Here is a 20,293-nt window from a genome sequence, read left to right as displayed (position 1 = left end):
AAAAGGCAGATGCTACTCCTGTCCAACCTAATGTTATTTCCACTAAGTTAGTATTTCTGCTCATCAGAGCCACTTTAACTGATGCCATCAGCTGTGGCTGTAATGCTAAAACCAAACTATAGCTTTGGCTGACCTGTGGAAGTCAGCGGAACTATTTGTTACAGTCGGACATGATTTTTGCTCAATTCATCACTCATATGTAACATTTCTGAGACAAAGTTTCACATTAGTTGAGTGCTGATTAGTGATGTCCTTCATGGCAAGAAAAATAAAGCCATGTCTCGAATAGCATCATGTAACTCAAGTCACACACTACTGTTGCTCTTGGCATTACCTGGCACATAGCCATCTAGCTGTAGTATAAAGCATGTGCTTACACTTACATCATTTAAAGCCTCTTTTAGATTACCCTCAAGTAGTCATCGAGGTATATCTACAACCCCAATTATTAAAAGCTGATATAAAAGGTTTTTTGGGGTTCTGGGAAGTTGTAGCTATTTCGCTGCCTGCCTTTGACATGGAGGGATACATGTCATTGCCCACGGTTTTCTTTCCCAAAATAGTGTCTCAGCAGGGTAAAAACAACAAAAAAAAAATGTTTCTGACCTTTCAGCTTTGCAAAATCTTTATTTTTTTATTTTAATCTTGGATAATTACTGGCCACCAGACTAGAGGCAAGCTGTTCTCCAGAATGAGAACCTTGTAAATAAGTCTGCCTGTCATTGACCTGGAGTATTTTAATATTAGACTAAATTGCTGTTATGAAATGGCGTCATCAAAAATCAAATAATCTGCAACTGTATTGTAAGGAAAAGGCCAACGTCTGTAGGCAAATAACACAGCGCTCACAATATCTAATGACCAGAACCCAGCTAATGTCACAGATCTCTCTCCTGCCTCACACCTTCTTGTTTTCCTCTAATGAAATGTCCTTTCCTCATGTGCTCCATTATCATTAAGACAAAAATCTAGTTTCCTCTCATTGCAATCGATTAGTTCTAACCTTTACCCCCCCTAAGGAGTGTATCAACTCACAAGCCTAATCCTTAAATCGCAAGATTAATGTGGCGTTTGTCATGCAGGCTCCAGCTCTAATATCAATGTTTATCCCAGCAGCTATTTACCAAGATGCTGCGGGGCCAGATGTAATGTCCTTAAAGCTTGTGGCACAGCACGTCTTATGTCTGCTTCTTCATTTTAGTAATATTCATAATCTGGCAGACTTAATCAGATATGGATTTGCCCCCTAAGTCTGTAATATGCAAAGTGGGTCACAGAAGACACAATAGAATATGGCATCAAAATCCAGCTTAAATATTAATCGGGAGCAATATTTAGTGACTCGTATTTGAGAAGTCATTCTAGATTGGACTGGAAGGTGAACAAAACAATGGCATGTGGAATTTTGTAGTCTTCTTAAATACTACTCTGATTACAATTAAACGGGTTGTCTGAACTTAGAAAAATAAATGTCTGCTCCATCCCCACGCATGTAACGTAAAGCCACAAACATTTTTAGAAAGGTAATGATTTAATACACTGTATAAAGGCTACAATTCAAGCCATTATCATATTAAAGGGTATTTTATTCCCATCTGCCTTTCATGGCCAAGACTTCCATAACTGCTTCTAGGTCCTGGCCACCAGGCCACGGCCCCACTTTCAGTATCTGGTCAGTATTTGGTCAGTATTTTTTTTCAGGAGTAGGAGCCAAAACCAGGTGAGGAACAATCAGAGAAAAGGTATAATAGAAACAAGTCACCAATTCTGCATTTATCACCCACTCCTGAGAAAAAATACTGACCAAATACTGATAGTGGGGCCGTGGCCTTAGAAAGAGAGCTGTTAGCGCAAAATCCCATTCATTATTGTGGGACAGCTTAGCTATGCTATTTTTGTAACCCCTACCTTAAGTTGATGTAACCTAGAAGCCGTTATTCCCATCTTGGCTACAAAAGGCAGATATGGGAATCGCAGCATGCCAAATTTTAGCCCAACTCTGGGTTTCGCCTTATTAGCTTTTTCTGGGGCATACTGGAGACAACCCCTTTAAAAAGATCATTACTGTTTTATAATCTAAAGTTGTCTTACCCATGGCAATTATACAGGCCGTATACAGAAATTGTTTCAGCAAGAAGTGATAAAACATCATAATTTTGAAGGGTTTTACATGCTTAAAATTATTGTATACAAGCAATAAATATTCCTATAAAAAAAGCTTTTCTTTTTTCTTGTATTGTTTTTTGACTCATAGACCAGAGCTGGTTGTGGCATGTAGACTTTTAGGGTCAAAAGATTATGAGGTGTTTTTTTTTTGCACATTCTCTTTATTGGAGCACTAATTTTCTACAGAAATCTCTAGTTATCAGAAGCAAATACTTTTTCAAGGGACGCTTCTTATCTGGGGTTTTATTTCTTTAAGGCCGATTTGATTAATTCAGCTGAACACATGTAGCTAACAACAAGTGATGTTTTCATTGTCTTAAATCACTGACTGCACAATATTTCTAATACGTTCCCATCCCATCTGCCTGGACAGCTGCACTTTTTATGCATATTAATGTTAATACAAAGAGACATATATTGTACCACGGCCCAGGATTCTGATTAACACTAAGACATTGAAAAATATGTAGGATTATAAGACTGGTAGAGAGCCGCTCATTCTCCCCAGCTCTAATACTCTGTACACATCAGCCTATAGTTTGTTCTTACAGAGCATAGCAGGTTTTCTCATTTTGTCTTTCTGGTAAAAACACATTATAAATGTGATAATGTCTAGAGATGCCACCCTGAATGATGGCACGTGTGAATGATTTCTAAAATTTCTGTCCGTTAAAGGCGTTTTTACTCTTTATGTTGTATGCATGGTATAGTTGGTTAGATGGTGCTTTCTCTTTCTTTTTTGGGGTATGTCTGTTCAGCTCCATCAGACAAGATGCCACATGTATGTATGTAATATGTGAGTCCATGCAGGCAGTGTAAAGGTAAAACTGTCAGCCAAACATTCAGAAAATGGTCATGACTTGTTTTTAAACTTTTTTTTTTTTTTTCCTTCTGCAGAAATTGCCAGGACTTGTGACTGGACTTTATCCACTCTGTAACCTCACGCTGGGCCTGCCTTTGTGACGTAAGTAAAAATCATGCCTCTTATGTAAGGTTTCGCCACATTATGTCATCAGGGCTGATTTAGATGGTACTGATGTCAATTTATGTCCATTTATCTGAAATAACTTTGACCACTACCAACAAATGTTTAGTAGGAATAAATATTTCTTATATGAATACATTGATGACAAAGGGGTATGCCTTATGCCACGTCCACACGTTCAGTATTTGGTCAGTATTTACATCAGTATTTGTAACCTAAAACCAGGAGTGGGTGATAAATGCAGAATTGGTGACTTGTTTCTATTATACATTTCCTCTGATTGTTCCTCACCTGGGTTTGGCTTACATATACTGATGTGAAATACTGAACAAAGACTGGCCTTCTATCCAAGCTCGGCGACTTCAGTAGACCAGAGTTTGTAGTTTTAGGCCGTAGCTCCACAATTAGCATTTGGTCAGTATATTTTTCCTCAGGAGTGGGGGCCAAAACGAGGTGAGGAACAATCAGAGAAAAGGTATAATAGAAACAAGTCACCAATTCTGCATTATCACCCACTCCTGGTTTTGGCTCCCACTCCTGAGAAAAAATACTGACCGAATACTGACCAAATACTGATAGTGGGGCCGTGGCCTTACTTTAGCTGTAGAACTTTAGGTTTCTGATCCCTGCTTTATAAGTTCCTTAGTGAATTGATAGCATGACTAAACTATGTTTTATGGAGCACCTTGCATGGACTAAAAGAAATAAGTTTACAAAAATTGTGGATTTATTAGAAGCGGGGAAGATCCTGCAGATTTATTTTACTCTTTCCAGATTAAGGGTCCAATTAATCAAGACCGGTATTGTTCACACCGGTATAGATGAAGGGGCGGGCTGGAGTCAGACAGTCCTGATTCATAAAGCAGCGTGCACCTCTTTATGAATCAGGAGCGTCCGATGAGTGGCGTGCACTTCTGTGTGCGCCTCGACACAAATCCTACTCCAGTCCCAGCTAGAGTAAGATACCTGACATAGCGAACACTGACGTTCATCACGAAGTTGACAAATTGCGATCTCCACGTCTCCGACCGACTCCAGCTCCGTTCACTTTATTGTAATTGGGCGTAAATGGCGTGAGACGCGCATAAGTCACCAAATTTTAGCACATCCTCGAGTTGCGCCAAAATTGTGCGAATTTTCAAAGCTTTTTATACCTGAATATTTGCATAAAAGCTTTAATCAATTGGGTCCTAAGTGTTGTAATAAAAAAGCAAAGTGGCGCATGCGAGTCATGATTTTGGCGTATAGTAAATAATGTATTTTTTTCTATCTTGAACGTTTTTTTTTGCAACCTTTTAGTGGCAAAACTAAAGACTTAGTCAGTGCAAGCTTAGACTGTTGTCAGTATTGCTGGGTGTCTCAGAGGTTGCACCCCTAATGATCAGTACGTTATCACCTATTGATAACCCATGTACAACTTTTAATCTTGGGGTAACAGTACTGTTTTAATAGGAAATCATTTGGTAAGGTATTTCTGATATACTAGGAGGCCTACTAGTTACAGTAGCATATAAAAGTTTGGGCACCCATGGTCAAAATTCCTGTTATTGTGAACAGTTAAGCAAGTTAAAAATGAAATGATCTCCAAAAGACCTAAAAGTTACCTTAATTAGCCTGTTAGAGTTATGGCTTGTTCACTATCATCATTAGGAAAGGCCAGGTGATGCAAATTTCCCAGCTTTATAAAAACCAAGCCTCCTCTAACCTTGTGCCAAAAAACAGCAGCCGTTGGTTCTTCTAAGCGGCTGCCTAGCACTCTGAAAATGAAAATGGTGGAGGCCCACAAAGCAAGAGAAGGCTTTAAGAAGATAGAAAGGTATTTTCAAGTTACCCTTTCCTCAGTTTGAAATGTGAATAAGAAATGACAGTTAACAGGAACAGTGGAGGTTAAGATAAGGTCAGGAAGACCAAGCAAAATTTCAGTGAGAGCTGCTTGTTGGATTGCTAGAGAGGCAAATTGAAACCCCCGCTTGACTGCAAAAGACCTTCAGAAAGATTTAGCAGACTCTGGAGTTGTGGTACATTGTTCTACTGTTTAGGGACACCTGCACAAATATGACCTTCATAGAAGAGTCCTCTGAAGAAAACCTCGCCAGCATCCATCCTCTCTATAAAATTCAGCGGCAGAAGTATGTAAAAGAATATCTGAACAAGCTTGATGCATCTTAGAAACAAGTCCTGTGGACTGATGAGTTTAAAAAAGAACTCTTTGGCCACAATAATCAAAGGTATATGTGAGGAAAATAGGACACAGAATTTCAGGAAAAGAACATCTCGCCAACCATTAAGCATGGGGGTGGATCAATCATGCTTTGGGGTTGTGTTGCAGCCAATGGCACAGGGAACATTTCACGGGTAGAGGGAAGAATTGATACAATGAAATTTCAACAAATTCTTGATGCAAACATAACACCATCTGTAAAAAAAAAAAAAAAAAAAAAACTGAAAAGAGGATGGCTTCTACAAATAAATAATGATCCTAAACACACATCAAAATCCACAATAGACTACCTCAAAAGGCGCAAGTTAAAGGTTTTACAATGGCCCTCACAGTCCCCTGATCTGAACATCATTGAAAATCTGTGTCTAGACCTCAAAATAGCAGTGCATGCAAGATGACCCAGGAATCACAGAACTGGAAGAATTTTCCAAGGAAGAATGGATGAAAACCCCTAAAACAAGAATTGCAAGACTCTTGGCTGGCTGCAAAAAGCATTTACAAGCTGTTATACTTGCAAAAGGGGGTGCTACTAGATACTAACCATGCAGGGTGCCCAAACTTTTGCATGAGCCCATTTTCCTTTTTGTAATTTTTAAAATGTAAAAAATGACATTTTATTTTTTTTTGCGTAAAATACAAAGGAAATGTGTCATCTTTAACTTTAAGTCTTTTAGAGATCATTTCATCTTCAACGTGTTTAACTATTCACAATAACAGTAATTTTGCCCACTGGTGCCCAAACTTTTACATGCCACTCTATAGAGGCCATTAGTGAAAGATATGGAGAAGGATTCATGTTCTACTTCCATCATAACATGTATATTATTCATTTGTAACACCGTCCTCTAAATCTGACAGAGCAGTTGCCCTACTATGTGCTACATCCTGGTAGCTGTTCTTTTGAATGGAAGCTGTACTGCAGTACCTGGCAGTGGCCGTTACACTTAAAACAGAGCTACGTGCAAAATATTTACATCGGGCCATCGGCGGAACAAGAATCATCTAGCTGACCAGTGCGTCCGCCGGGTGTTGGACATCGACTGATCGGCTATTATTGATGACCTATGATGTATGATGGTCTGTGTGTGTATATATTAAGGGATGTGCTACCAAAAGTGTTTTAGTTGGAACCTATGTGGCAGACTAAAGGAAGGCTTCTCTCTTATGACTCATCCATCCACTCCACTAGTAATTGCCATTAATATATCTGTGGAAGGCAAGTTGGGATGGATAACTTGGTGAGAAAAAGTAGAAAGCTTCTATGACCTTGTGCAGAATGCAGTAGATATGAGGGTGGGGGGCTGGCAATGAGCTTATTAAAATCTTCCATTTACTGTAAATTTAAGTCTTGTCACCTACACATGGACATAGTTTCCTCTCAGTTGACTGTTGTGGTTATGAGGTGCCATCCTATTGTGGTGTATAGTGACACCATTGTGCTCTAATTCATACCTTTCCTTTCTCTGAAGTACCTTCCTCCTTTTCTTCCCTGGCTCTTTAAAACATTGCAGTCATCTGTCGTTGAGTTTCAATACATACTATTTTTTGCCTTAACAGGTTGACCTGATCCCATGCTTGCAATAATGCTTTCTGGAACACACTTGATTTATCCCAGATGCAGATGTCATGCTGGTGCCAATAGTAACCAGAGGATGGCACACTTAAGTAATCCTTCCCGGCAGTCATGTGACTATAGGTTTGAATGTGCAGATAGGCTTCTCAGAGGAAGAAAATGAGATCTCTAGTGCCAACTATTAGGAATTGAAATGCTATATGTCAATATTGTCCCTTTAATGAGCCTTGAGCATTGCTTAGCCGATAAAGCCAAAACAGAAATAACATTTACATACAGCTGTTTGGGGGTTCTTGCTCCTCATCAATGCATGGTAGAACACCAGAATATTTGGTAAGATGGCAAGGATGCTATAAATGTTTTTTTTTTTCTGATTTTGAAAGAAAAACATTTTGTTTTGGCGACTTACGATTTGTTGGTGCTATACTCTTGCATTCCTCATGACATTGTAATTGCAGCTTTACACTACCAAATGACAAAATACAGTTCTTATCCTAGTGACAGCCAATATGTCATTCTGCTCTTCACTGATCATTTCCTTGTCTGCACCTTCTTTTTGTTTAACAGCAGCTATTACCTACCGGTGAAGGGATCCCCCTGGTGAGGGTCTAAATTTTCCCTTTCACTTGCCGGTCTAGTTATATTGTGGTGAGAAGAATTTTTTTATATTCTCTTAGCCAACAACCCCTTGAGTGGTAACATCATATGGAATGGACTCTATATCGACAACTACTGTACATATAGGGTCCATCCCGCTATTTTTGAAATACATTAACTGTAAACTAAAATTTGTGGTTAAAGGGATTTTCCCTTTAATGAAGTTAATTTTAATCAACATTTTAATCAATACATCTTTGAATAATGTTTAACATTTCACATTTAAAAAAATGTCCCTTTGCTGAGATAATCTTATAAATGTGCCCCTGCTGTGTACTGTGTAATGGCTGTGTCTGACCGTGCAGGAACATGGCTGATCATACCACATCTCCTGGGCAAGGGGGAAGCAAAGGAGTATACAGACAGGACAGTATGAGATCACAGTTGATTCTTTCTTAGAGATAAAACATTGCTTAAAAACAGGCAGGGAAATGTTTTACCTCCCAGAAAGTAGCAGCTGTGATCCCCTGCTCTAATTTCTGTATACTCTTTTGCTTCCCCCTTGCCCAGGAGCTGTAGTATGATCAGACTATGTTCCTGCATAGTCAGACACAGCCATTACACAGTACACAGCAGGGGCACATTTATAAGATTATCTCACCACAGGAACATTTTATTTAAAAAACACATCCAATTGTGAAACATATTTTTATTCCAAGATCTATATATTAAAATGTACTTTGTTCCTATGAAAACCCCTCTAAGATGTAACCTACACAAATTTCCTTTCTGGGTGTATTTATAATAGGTGAAGCTATGGACAGAAAAGTATCAAGTCTTTAGAAGAAACTTGAGTCAGGGAACACTGTATTAGAGACACGGAGTGCCCATTAGTATATAGTAAGGGGGATTTCAAAAGAAGAATTTGTTAGATTGAAAAACGCTAGCACTAAAGCTGAAAATTGTAAATGCTAAGCAGTGGAATTAAAGAAGAGAGATTGCTCTGAAAAACCAATGCAGAGCAAGCGCTTTATAAATAAATCAATGTGAACTGGTACTGAAAAAAGAAAACCTGCACTAATAGTAGAAATATCTGAAATGGCAGAGGTCTTATTTTTTTTTTTAACACCTTTTTAAAGGGAATCTGTGAGGTGATTAGTAGATAGTATACCAATGGTATCTGAAATAGTGCTTGGGCAGCCCTTTCACAACATGCAAACTATTCTGCATACTTTGGTTTTCTTGCTGTAGCTCTCTAAACAAAGGGCGCACAGCAGGTTTACCTAGTCCAATCAATGATTCCGAGTCCTGCATATGCTAATGAACTGTGGTTATGCAGGCTTATCCACGCCTTTATTGTCTGCCACACATACAGTGCTGGCCAAAAGTATTGGCACCCCTGCAATTCTGTCAAATAATACTCAGTTTCTTCCTGAAAATGATTGCAATCACAAATTCTTTGGTATTATTCTGTTCAATTAATTTGTCTTCAATGAAAAAAACACAAAAAGAATTGTCCTAAAGCCAAATTGGATATAATTCCACACCAAACCTAAAAAAGGGGGTGGACAAAAGGATTGTCACCCTTTGAAAAATCATGTGATGCGTCTCTAATTCGTGTAATTAACAGCACCTGTAACTTACCTGTGGCACCTACCAGGTGTTGGCAATAACTAAATCACACTTGCAGCCAGTTAACATGGATTAAAGTTGACTCAACCTCTGTCCTGTGTCCTTGTGTGTACCACATTGAGCATGGAGAAAAGAAAGAAGACCAAAGAACTGTCTGAGGACTTGAGGAAGCATGAGCAATCTCAAGGCTACAAGTCCATCTCCAAAGACCTGAATGTTCCCGTGTCATCAAGAAGTTTAAAGCCCATGGCACTGTGGCTAACCTCCCTATATGTGGACGGAAAAGAAAAATTGACGAGAGATTTCAACGCAAGATTGTGCGCATGATGGATAAAGAACCTCGACCAACATCCAAACAAGTTCAAGCTGCCCTGCAGTCCGAGGGTACAACAGTGTCAACCCGTACTATCCGTCGACGTCTGAATGAAAAGGGACTGTATGGTAGGATACCCAGGAAGACCCCACTTCTTACCCTGAGACATAAAAAAGCCAGGCTGGAGTTTGCCAAAACTTACCTGAGAAAGCCTAAAACATTTTGGAAGAATGTTCTCTGGTCAGACGAGACAAAAGTAGAGCTTTTTGGGAAAAAGCATCAACATAGAGTGTTCAGGAAAAAAAAAAAGAAGCATTCAAAGAAAAGAACACGGTCCCTACAGTCAAACATGGCGGAGGTTCACTGATGTTTTGGGGTTGCTTTGCTGCCTCTGGCACTGGACTGCTTGACCGTGTGCATGGCATTATGAAGTCTGAAGACTACCAACAAATTTTGCAGCATAATGTAGGGCCCAGTGTGAGAAAGCTGGGTCTCCCTCAGAGGTCATGGGTCTTCCAGCAGGACAATGACCCAAAACACACTTCCAAAAGCACTATAAAATGGTTTGAGAGAAAGCACTGGAGACTTCTAAGGTGGCCAGCAATGAGTCCAGACCTGAATCCCATAGAACACCTGTGGAGAGATCTCAAAATGGCAGTTTGGAGAAGGCACCCTTCAAATATCAGGGACCTGGAGCAGTTTACCAAAGAAGAATGGTCTACAATTCCAGCAGAGCATTGTAAGAAACTCATTGATGGTTACCGGAAGCGGTTGTTCGGAGTTATTTTGGCTAAAGGTTGTGCAACCAAGTATTAGGCTGAGGGTGCCAATACTTTTGTGTGAAATGATCAATGATTTGATTTTTGCTTCATTCTCTTTTGTGTTTTTTCCTTGCAAGCAAATTAAATGAAGAGAATAATACCAAAGAATTTGTGATTGCAATCATTTTTAGGAAGAAACTGAGTATTATCTGACAGAATTGCAACGGTGCCAATACTTTTGGCCAGCACTGTATGTCTTTACATCACTAATTGTACAATTTGCAGGTAGCCACTCTGCATTGTAGCCGTCCCCATGATTAAATGAAATGGTGCATGCACAGACCTAGGAAGTATCTCGCATGCACGAGATGTTTTGCCATTAATGACGTTGACAATTTCCATGTTCTTGGAGGGCCACCAAATCACTATTTCAAAATAGACAAAAGAATTGATCATCTAAACCCATAAATAATCATTAAGACTAATTGAGAGGTGGGAATCTTAGCAGTGATGATTGATAGTTTTTAAAAGGACATATTCAGTATGTTAATGTCCTGCCATGAGTAAGAACATTTAGTGTTTCAGACTACCTCGGATCGCATGTCTATCTGTATATGGAATTTTTAACTGGAATGAAATAAAACATTTTAGGATTTTAAAGAAACGCTGGATCACATGGTGGATTAAACCTTTATGCTGGGATACTAGGATGGCTGTGAGGGGTATGAAGTGGTTAAGTTTCTCCTTTTTAAAGGGGTTGTCTTATCATATTAAATGGATGAAAGTGCAAAATGTTTTGGAAAATCCAGCGACTTTGCTCTTTACCTCTATTTCTCACACACAGGGGGGTTTTAATTCTGCATTGTACAGCTCATTGTCAAGGTTATTAGCCACCTCAGAGGCGGATGACCTCCTAGGCAAGGAGCTTCGCTTCTAAGCTGTTTGCCCTATAGCTTGGAAATTAGCATATTGTGCACACTAAATATTAAGACACATCTTTGTCACTGTATGGTGGATTTTAAAAAAATGCAATACTTAGGTGAGCAGCAGGAAAAACTTGGCTCTTTTTGACCTGATGACTGATCATCTATAAGGAGCTTTGCCACATGATTTGTGTGATGTGCAGAAGTCTGCATAATTCTTGTGTGGGCACACACATGCCACATTTTACAATAAATAAATATTCACTGAACCTGTCCTAAGAAATGCAGAAGTGGATGCTCTGGTGACGAGATTCAGAACAGCGCTACCCACATATTTAGTTGGTGACTATGTCGGACTCCCAGGGGAATGGAAACCTACAATTAGACGTCTGCTAGGCAACACCCCAGACCTGTTTGTACCATTGCCTGGCAAATTGCACATTTAACATTTCAGTCAAAAGCCTATATTTTTTTATTTTAGGCATTGGGGGGGGGGGTCCAGTTTGGATAAATCTCTTGATAGTCTCTAAATAAATAAATCTCTAAATAGTCATATGACTATATTTTTCAGGGTCGACCATAAGAGTCAGACATGAATAATGTCCGATAATGATTTTTATAGGACACACCTTGATCTCAAGCATTATTCCTATAAAACCCTCTCTAAATTTGTAATTATTACATTTATTACAGTATTTCTCAAGTCCGTGCCACTCAACTTACTCCAATAGTGCCCTCTAGTGGCAAAACTTTTAGATTATTATAATTGCTGTAGTGATAATGAACTGGAACTGATCTTTGAGAGATTACTAGGATTAATGACAGATTTATACAATTTTTTGGCATCTGTTCTCAGTCTCTTTACTAGTAAAAGTATTAATTGCAATCATCGTGCCACGTGTCCATGCCAATGTATTATATTGTTCGTGTATCACTGAGGTATAAATTTGGAATATGAGCTCTGTGTAGGAGAGAGTACATTGAGGTATACGAAGGTAATACAGGGGCTTACAATGATCTTGCCATGTACAACCACTTATATCTATACATTAGAGCAAGGGCAGTGGAAAGGATCGTACAACCTTAACAGATGATTCTACAGCCCCCACCATCAGCTATTTATGAGGTTGCTGCTTTATTCTACTTGGTACCTTATAGTGGTTCCTATTTAATTGGGGTATCTTGGGATAAATGATTATGTTCGTCCTTTTAATGCAGGAAGCTCCCACTTAAAGTTTATTTGTCACCCACTGTCACAATACAAAATGCATACATTTAATATCTTGTAGCTGATGAGTTTAGTCTGCTTACTTTGAAATATATAATCCTTTTTGAACTCTCGTCTGTCTAATGACATTTTTAAGATCAGGATTATACAGCCATTGTAACGAGTGTTTTCAGAGTAAGTACACCAGCCACATTTTAGACCTGATGTACATACATCCATGTCACATTGGCTGTATAATTGTGCTAAAGCTGCACTCACAAAATGCTAATTTTATTATTTGTCAGGGAAGGTTTGCAAGAAGGTTTATACAGTCATGCTGACATGGATTTTCAAAGTAAGACTGCCAGTCTCATCAGGTCTAAGGTTATTTGCTAATGTGTGCAGTCTGTATTGTGAAATCTGGTGACAGATCCTCTTTGGATCCTAATCATGTATCTCCGATTAGAAAACAAGACCTGAGTACATATCTGCCATCTGGGCTGGTGCCCCTGGATTTGTAGCATATCCTCCTGATGCGTCCCCCCTTTAGCAATGTATTGGGGTTCTAGTCCTTGGGCCTGATCAGTTGTATCTGCCTGTGAAATATTCATTCTGGTGCTGAGTGTGCGTACACTTGCCTTATACAGACTGTCTCCGCCGTTCTGTCTTCTTGCTCGTCGGTCTATGATCTTATCTGTTGTTCATCACTGGGAGTCTCCCTGCTGTGTATGGGACAGTAGGTCCAATAATCATCTAATCAATGAGATTGATTTACAAACACAAAATAGTGCTTCCATCCAGAGGAGAGTCCGCCATGATCAAACACACTGACTCACTCGTATAGGTAGCTCAGGCTTTCTGATTTAGTACGCTTATGTCCCCTGGCCTGTGTAATTTCTTTAAGGCGCTAGATCCTGTGGTGTGGCTTTAATTTTCATTTCAGTGTGGAATCATGACTTTCTTATTGCGGTTTCGATCTGATCCAAGGACACTTTCAGATCACTGGAATTTTTCTCTTTGGTGTGTATAATCGGTGCCCTGTGAATAGTCTGAATCTGCCTGGGCTAACCAGTTCATGTTCGTCGCCTGGGACGGCATTGCGTTTCTAATTAGCGCCCCGATTTGCATACACTGCCTGAGGTCCTGGCTAGGAATACAGCTCAACAATTGTGAGTACTTGGTGCGCATCCAACGCCACCCTTGTAGTTCCAGAAATCTTCAGGCCTTGCAATTGCTGCGGTTAGCGTTACTACTTCACAGCACCTGATTTTGGAACGGTTTGGTTTAAATCCCTGAATGTGTTTTTCCTCGGGGCTTCTTGCCTACTGTCTTTCTTCTTTGTTTTTTTTCTCCAATTGCCCACTTAACCTTCATTGTCTCACATCTTGAGCCTCTACACCTGCTCTCAAGATGTCTTCTATACCTGTAAGTACTGTAATTTGCGATGTGTCCTATGTCGGTAGGCTGGCTGTGCAGCTGTCTTTCCCAGCTTGTAGGCTTATTAATGCATAGCCCCATTAGTCCTCTAAATGTGCCAGTAGCCAGGACAGGTTAAGTAAGAGTTTCCATAGCAACTAAAAAATGGCATCCTAGTGATGAACAGAGGGGGCTAGCAGAGGCTCGCTCTCTGACAGCGGCTGCTCACCTTAGACAGTCACTTGAAGGCCAGACTGGTAAGTGGAAGGGCTATGGAGAACCCATGCCATTGCCTACTGTCACCATTATCATCCCACATTCTCATTTCACTGACTTGCTATGCTGTGATCACTCGGCATATTGGGGGTAATTTCCTGGCTTTAGCACTGGTATGGGTATAGATTTTGCTCCAGCTATACTGTGGGTGGTATATAAAGTTATTATGAGGTGCTTGAAGTAATAATTATAGTTTACAGTATGTCAGGTTGCTCTATAATAATATATTCCACATGTTAGAAGGAACTGAAGGGTCACTTTCAGATGAGAACGGATAATAGTACTATGAACGGAAAGAATGAAATTTAAAGGGTGACTATTCCTTCCCTACAATCAGTAACTCCACCTGAAGACAGGTCTGGTTATAAAGACTAATATCTGTGGGCAATCCATAGTAAGAAAGGTAGGCACACTTCTCCGCCTTAGATCTTGGCAAATGGTTGTTTTTTCAGTATCTGTTTCTTATCAAACCTTGCAAAGGCCAGTAGTTAAACCAATCACTCGCTTTGCTTTTGGCCTTTTGTGCGCAGTTTGTCTTTGTTTTCAGCACAGAAATGTGGCATTGCAGACGGCGCACCAGCCGAAGGATGAGACCTGATGTCTAGGACTCCTGAGATGTGGAAGTACAATTGTCTGCGATCTCTGATTGACACACAAGATGGAACTGGTCATCTGCATGTTCTAGAGATTTCTAACTTTTTGGGAATATTGAAGATTTTTTTTATAGATATTAACTATACAAGTCCTGACAAATAAAAGGGAATCTGTCAGAAGGTTTTTTTGCTGTGTACTATGACAGCAGCATAATGTAGGGGCAGAGACCCTGATTCCAAGAATGTGTCACTTATTGGACTGGTCTTGTTAGAATCCCTGTTTTCTTTGTTGTAGATGTAGCAGTGGTCAGTGCTGAGCTGTGTATAACCTTCCTACACCCTGATTGGCAGGTACGTGTGTACACTGTGCATTCTCAACTAGCTGCCAATCAGTGGTGGGGGCGGTATTACACAGAATAGCCTGACTGGTCTGCACGTGAGTCCTAGTCCAGCAGTGATAATCTCCTGCTGATAAAACACTGATTATATTGACCCTACAGCACATAACCTAGTAAGTGACAGATACCTGGAATCAGGGTCTCTGTCCCTATGTTGTGCTGCTCTCAAATTACATACCAAAAACCTGCTGACTGATTGCCTTTAACCATATCCTGTACAAAACACCTTCAAAAAGAAGTCCCGTAAATGGAGCCATAAGAGGCTTGTGTGCCCAAGGAGTGGCCAAGACTAATGATTTAAAAAAAACAAAAACCCACAGGGCCAGTCCTTGATTTATATATTTCACCTTTTCAGCTCAAGGTTTTATGATTGTTGATCTATGACTGAGATTTTTTTTTCTTTAAGGGAATCAGACCTGTATATATATCAAGGTTTCTCACCCTGTTTCTCTCTATCCTCTACTCCCTCCTGTATTACAAGAGTTGCGTAACAAGAATTCTGCCTGAAATTGCTCTTCCGGCAGTAGCAGCCGTGTGTCGAAATCGATATGTTAACCTATTTGTCTCCAGAACTGACTATTGTAATTTGTACATTTTGTACACTCTGATATTTGTTCTTTGGTTTTCAGAGCTGTAATGGGGTTGTTTACGTTTAGGCCTCATTCAGATGTCTGTGATCTTTCTTGTACACAAAACTGCTATGCTCATGTGATTATACCAAGACATTTTGGTTTCAATTTGAGAAAATCACAAAAATAAATGGGATTCACATCCTGCTATACCCGCATTTTTTTTTCCACTAAAAACACTGCAAAACCTGATGCCAACGTTTTTTCTCCAATAACCCCCCACGACAGCACCAAAGGAGGATGTCACCCCACCCTAATAGGGACAGGAAACACAAAGCGGTCAAATAGCCCCTCCGTCATCCTCCCTCCAGTGTTTTTCCTGTCCCTATTGGGATGAAGAGGTCATCCAGGGTTCTCTGCCGGCAGCAGACACCCAGCATACCTTTTAAGCTGGGCAGCTGGGACCGAGCGGTGTTCTCCTCCTCCCCTTATGCTGCTCCCGTCTCCTCCGGGACACGGGACCCCCATCCCCACACAGTCCGCGCCTGCGGGTAAGGTCCGGTGGGTGTCGGGCTGTAGGCCTCCTCGAGCTCTCCAGCCCCGCTCCTCCCCCCTCTCAGGCGGCCTCCGGCGGTCTCCATAGCAGGAGAGACGCGCACCAGATCCCGGAAGTGACGCGGACCGCTGAATGACGTCACTTCCGGTCTGCGTTCCACCCTGGAATGCAGGAACCTAAATAACGGCCGGAAAGTGACGTGGGACGCCGAAACAGGGTCCCTTAGGTTACTTCCGGTCCTTTTAGGGCAATGTGGTCCTCTCAGGTGGCACATAAAAAAAAAACGCAGGTTTTCCTGCTTCACAAATTGGACCAATGGGGAGGAGCCTTCCCACCCCCCTCCCCAGGGAAGAAGGGAGAGCGCTGAATCCAGTCGCCTATATAAGAGCCCTGGACAGAAGACATCTAAGGTAGGACCAAATCCGTTTTGTATATTTATACACTGAATGGTCAGGAATCTATCTTCTCCATGTCTGTGGAGCCCAGCACGATTCCAGTCCCAGTAAGTCTGGCACTGGGGGTCCTTTCCTAGGTGCAGGTTAGAATATGATAAATTAATTACCCTTCTCCCACTTTTTTAGGGGGACAAGGATCCTGCACCAGGAAATAAGTCTAGCCGTAAGTGTGCTATATGTGCAAAAAAACTATCTTCAAACAAAAAATATTTATGCCAGAAATGTACGGAGAAAATTATTAGGGAAGAGCAGCTGTCCCTCATAGACAAAATCAATTGGATAGTCCGTCAAGAGGTTCAATCATCATTTGCCTCCTTCTCCCGATCCACTTCTGATTCGCCTCCAAAGGCTAAGAAGAGGAAGGTTTCCCTGGAAGAAAAAAAGAGACTCTGACTCCCAGGACGAGCTATCCCTTCCAGAAGACCTCATAGAGGAAGGTGAACTTAGCCCAGCAGAGGAAAGTCTGAAAAATAAGAAATATTATTTCTCAACGGAATTTATGGAAGACCTCCTCACAGCAGTAAGAAGAACGAAGGAGGTGAAAGAAGAGAAGCCCACTAGATCAGTCCAGGAAGAGATGTTCAGTGGTCTCTGTTCAAAGAAAAAGATGGTGTTCCCGATACATAAAAACATTCAGGGCTTAATCCTGGACAAAAGGGAAAATCCTGAAAGACGACTGAATACACCAACAGAATTGAAAGACAGGTTTACGGTAGATGAAGAAACCTCAAAATGTTGGACCGAGATACCTAAGGTCGATATTCAGGTGGCAAGAGTCGCTAAAAAGATAACATTGCCATTCGAGGATTCGTCGCAACTGAAGGATCCTCTGGACTGCAAGATGTACAGCCTTCTCAGGAAATCCTGGGAAACATCAGCAGCCCTTCTGAACACTAACGTAGTCTCCACTTGTGTTGCATGATCCATGTCGAGATGGCTCAACCAACTTGAAGCGCATCTGGCTATGGGCACATTCAGAGAGGAGATACAAGCTAACCTACCTTTGCTGCAGAAGGCCCTTGACTGTCTGGCAGATGCTACAGCTGAATCTGTGAGAGTAACTGCCAGGGCAGCAGTCATATCAAACTCCAGAAGGTGAGCACTATGGCTGAAATCGTGGAACGGTGATGTGGCCTCCAAAATAAAACTCTGTTCCATTCCCTTCAACGGAGAATATATGTTTGGCCAGGCCCTTGACGACCTCCTGGAGAAGGCGGCTGATAAAAAGAAATCCTTGCCAGAACCCAGACACTACAAGAAGACCCCCTTTCGCCCCTCTCGGGAGCAGAATCCCCAGTACAAGGGGAAAGGGAAGTCCGGTCGATGGAGCTACCCCAAAGGGGGGAAAGATAGGAATATTTTTTTCCCCAAAAGGACAGCGACAACAGAAACGGTGACCCCAGAGCAGTTGGGGGACGAATCAGGAGACACCTTCCCCAATGGCAAAGATTTGCTCCAGTCAATGGGTCTTGATAGCAATTCAAGAAGGGGTGAAGATCGAATTCTCCTCATATCCACCAAGGAAAGTAAGAATAACTCGTCTAACCTCCCCGAGATTAAAAACCGCCCTGATGTCCGGCCTAAGGAACCTACTATCCTTGGGGGCTATTTCACCGGTCCCAAAAACAGAAAGAGACACAGGCCACTATTCACGCCTGTTTATGATAAGAAAACCAAACGGCACTTACAGAATAATAATAAATCTAAAACCCTTAAATCAATACATCATCTACCGAAGATTCAAAATGGAGTCCATTAGATCAGCAGTTCCCTTGATAGGACAAGGATATGTGATGGCAACCATCAACTTACAGGACGCATGCTATCACGTCCCTATACATCCAACATACCGGAAATTTCTAAGGTTTGCGATGGTTCAAGAGGATCAGATGTTACATTTCCAATTCAACGTATTGCCGTTCGGAATATCCTCAGCACCAAGAATATTTACCAAAATCATGTCAGAGGTAGTGGCTTCTATCAGAAAGGAGAAGATCTGCATCATTCCCTACCTCGACGACTTCTTACTAGTACGTCCCTCGGTGGCATCACTCCAGAAAGATCTGCAAAGAATAATCCAAATCCTGACCACCCTAGGGTGGTTAATAAGTCATCAAAAATCAGACCTGGTATCTGCCATAGAAAAAATGTTCCTGGGTGTTCTATTAGACTCCGCCAAACAAACCTCCTTCTTACCAAAGGACAAGCAGATACTTTTGAGATCCAAGATATCGAATCTGAAGACCTGGAACTAGGTGTCCCTAAGATTTGCTATGTCAGCCCTCAGCTCCATGACGGCCTGCATTCAATCCGTAGCCTGGGCTCAAGCTCACACCAGGGTATTGCAAAACCATATTCTCGCGCAGTGGGATGGATCCCCAGACTCCCTAAACTGGAAGATCATGATCCCTCATTATGTGAAGACATCCCTGTCATGGTGGCTCAGCCCAAGAAACTTAAGAACAGGGGTTCCATGGTCTCAGTTCCCTCTGATAAGTCATGGTAGATGCCAGCAAGATGGGATGGGGAGCCGTCGTCGCCCAAACCCCCTTCCAGGGGGTCTGGACAGAAGAGACCAGCAGGAGATCCTCCAACTTCCGCGAATTAAAGGCAGTGGAGGAGGCACTCAAAATATCGGCTCCAATCATTGCGGGCAAGCACATAAAAGTCTGTTCAGACAACATGACTACCGTAGCTCACCTGTCCCATCAAGGGAGTACAAGGTACGAGAATCTAAAAAGTATCTCCGCAAGAATATTCTTCTGAGCAGAAAGACATCTTCGTTCCTTATCAGGTCTGCACATAAAAAGCTCAGACAACATCCAGGCCAATTTTCTTAGCAGAAGGAATATCCATCCGGGGGAATGGGAACTGGACTCAGACATTTTCCACATGCTGACCAGACAATGGGGTCGTCCGGAGGTGGACCTCTTTGCAAGACGCCAAAACACCAAGGCAGAAGAATACTTCTCCCTAGATCCAGACGACGTATGCCTGGGGATAGATGCATTCGCTCACTCGTGGCGTTTCCATGTAGCTTATGCCTTTCCCCCAATTCCATTGCTACCCAACGTTAAAGTAAGGACCGAGGAGGTCAAGATAATTTTGATAGCTCCACTTTGGCCAAAAAGGAGCTGGTTCTGTGCATTAAACAGTCTAAGCATAGAAGGACCCCTCATTCTGCCAGCAATCAAAAACCTTCTCCATCAGGGTCCAATACTCCATCCAGATCCAGAGAACCTCCATCTAGCGGTCTAGCTTATGAGTTCACAATCCTGAAAGCCAAAGGACTCTCAGACCAAGTAATTCATACCCTACAAAGAAGTAGGAAACAAATAACAAACTCCATATACAGCAAGATATGGAAGACCTTCCTAACATGGTATAAACCAAATACGCCAGATCTTCGGCATCCTGACATGACCCAGATCTTGGATTTCCTACAAGAGGGGCTGGAAAAAGGCCTTAAACCCAGCACCCTCAAGGTACAGATCGCGGCGCTAAGTGACTATTTTGACCAAAGCCTGGCCGAACATCGATGGGTAAAAAGGTTCATGACAGCAGCTACTCGTCTACGTCCCAGAATAATCAACCACGTTCCCTCCTGGAATCTTAATATTGTCCTTAAAGGTCTGACACTACCACCGTTTGA

General features: G+C 41.5%; 1 protein-coding gene across 1 annotated transcript in view; it reads left to right on the top strand.

Moving 5' to 3' along the window:
• The window catches only part of LOC141272644 (signal transducer and activator of transcription 5B), a 183,003-nt gene that overhangs the window by 104,826 nt on the left and 57,884 nt on the right, over window positions 1–20,293 (top strand). Inside the window, exon 2 of the mRNA XM_073683563.1 lies at window positions 3,064–3,130. The gene's annotated coding sequence lies outside the window, so the exon portion shown is untranslated. The remainder of the gene's footprint in view (window positions 1–3,063; window positions 3,131–20,293) is intronic.

This window comes from Phyllobates terribilis, unplaced genomic scaffold, assembly GCF_046119375.1.
Source record: "Phyllobates terribilis strain yellow unplaced genomic scaffold, ASM4611937v1 Scaffold_5__5_contigs__length_657084704, whole genome shotgun sequence".
In the NCBI taxonomy this organism is placed as follows: domain Eukaryota; kingdom Metazoa; phylum Chordata; class Amphibia; order Anura; family Dendrobatidae; genus Phyllobates; species Phyllobates terribilis.
This window is presented reverse-complemented; position numbering and strand designations above follow the sequence as displayed.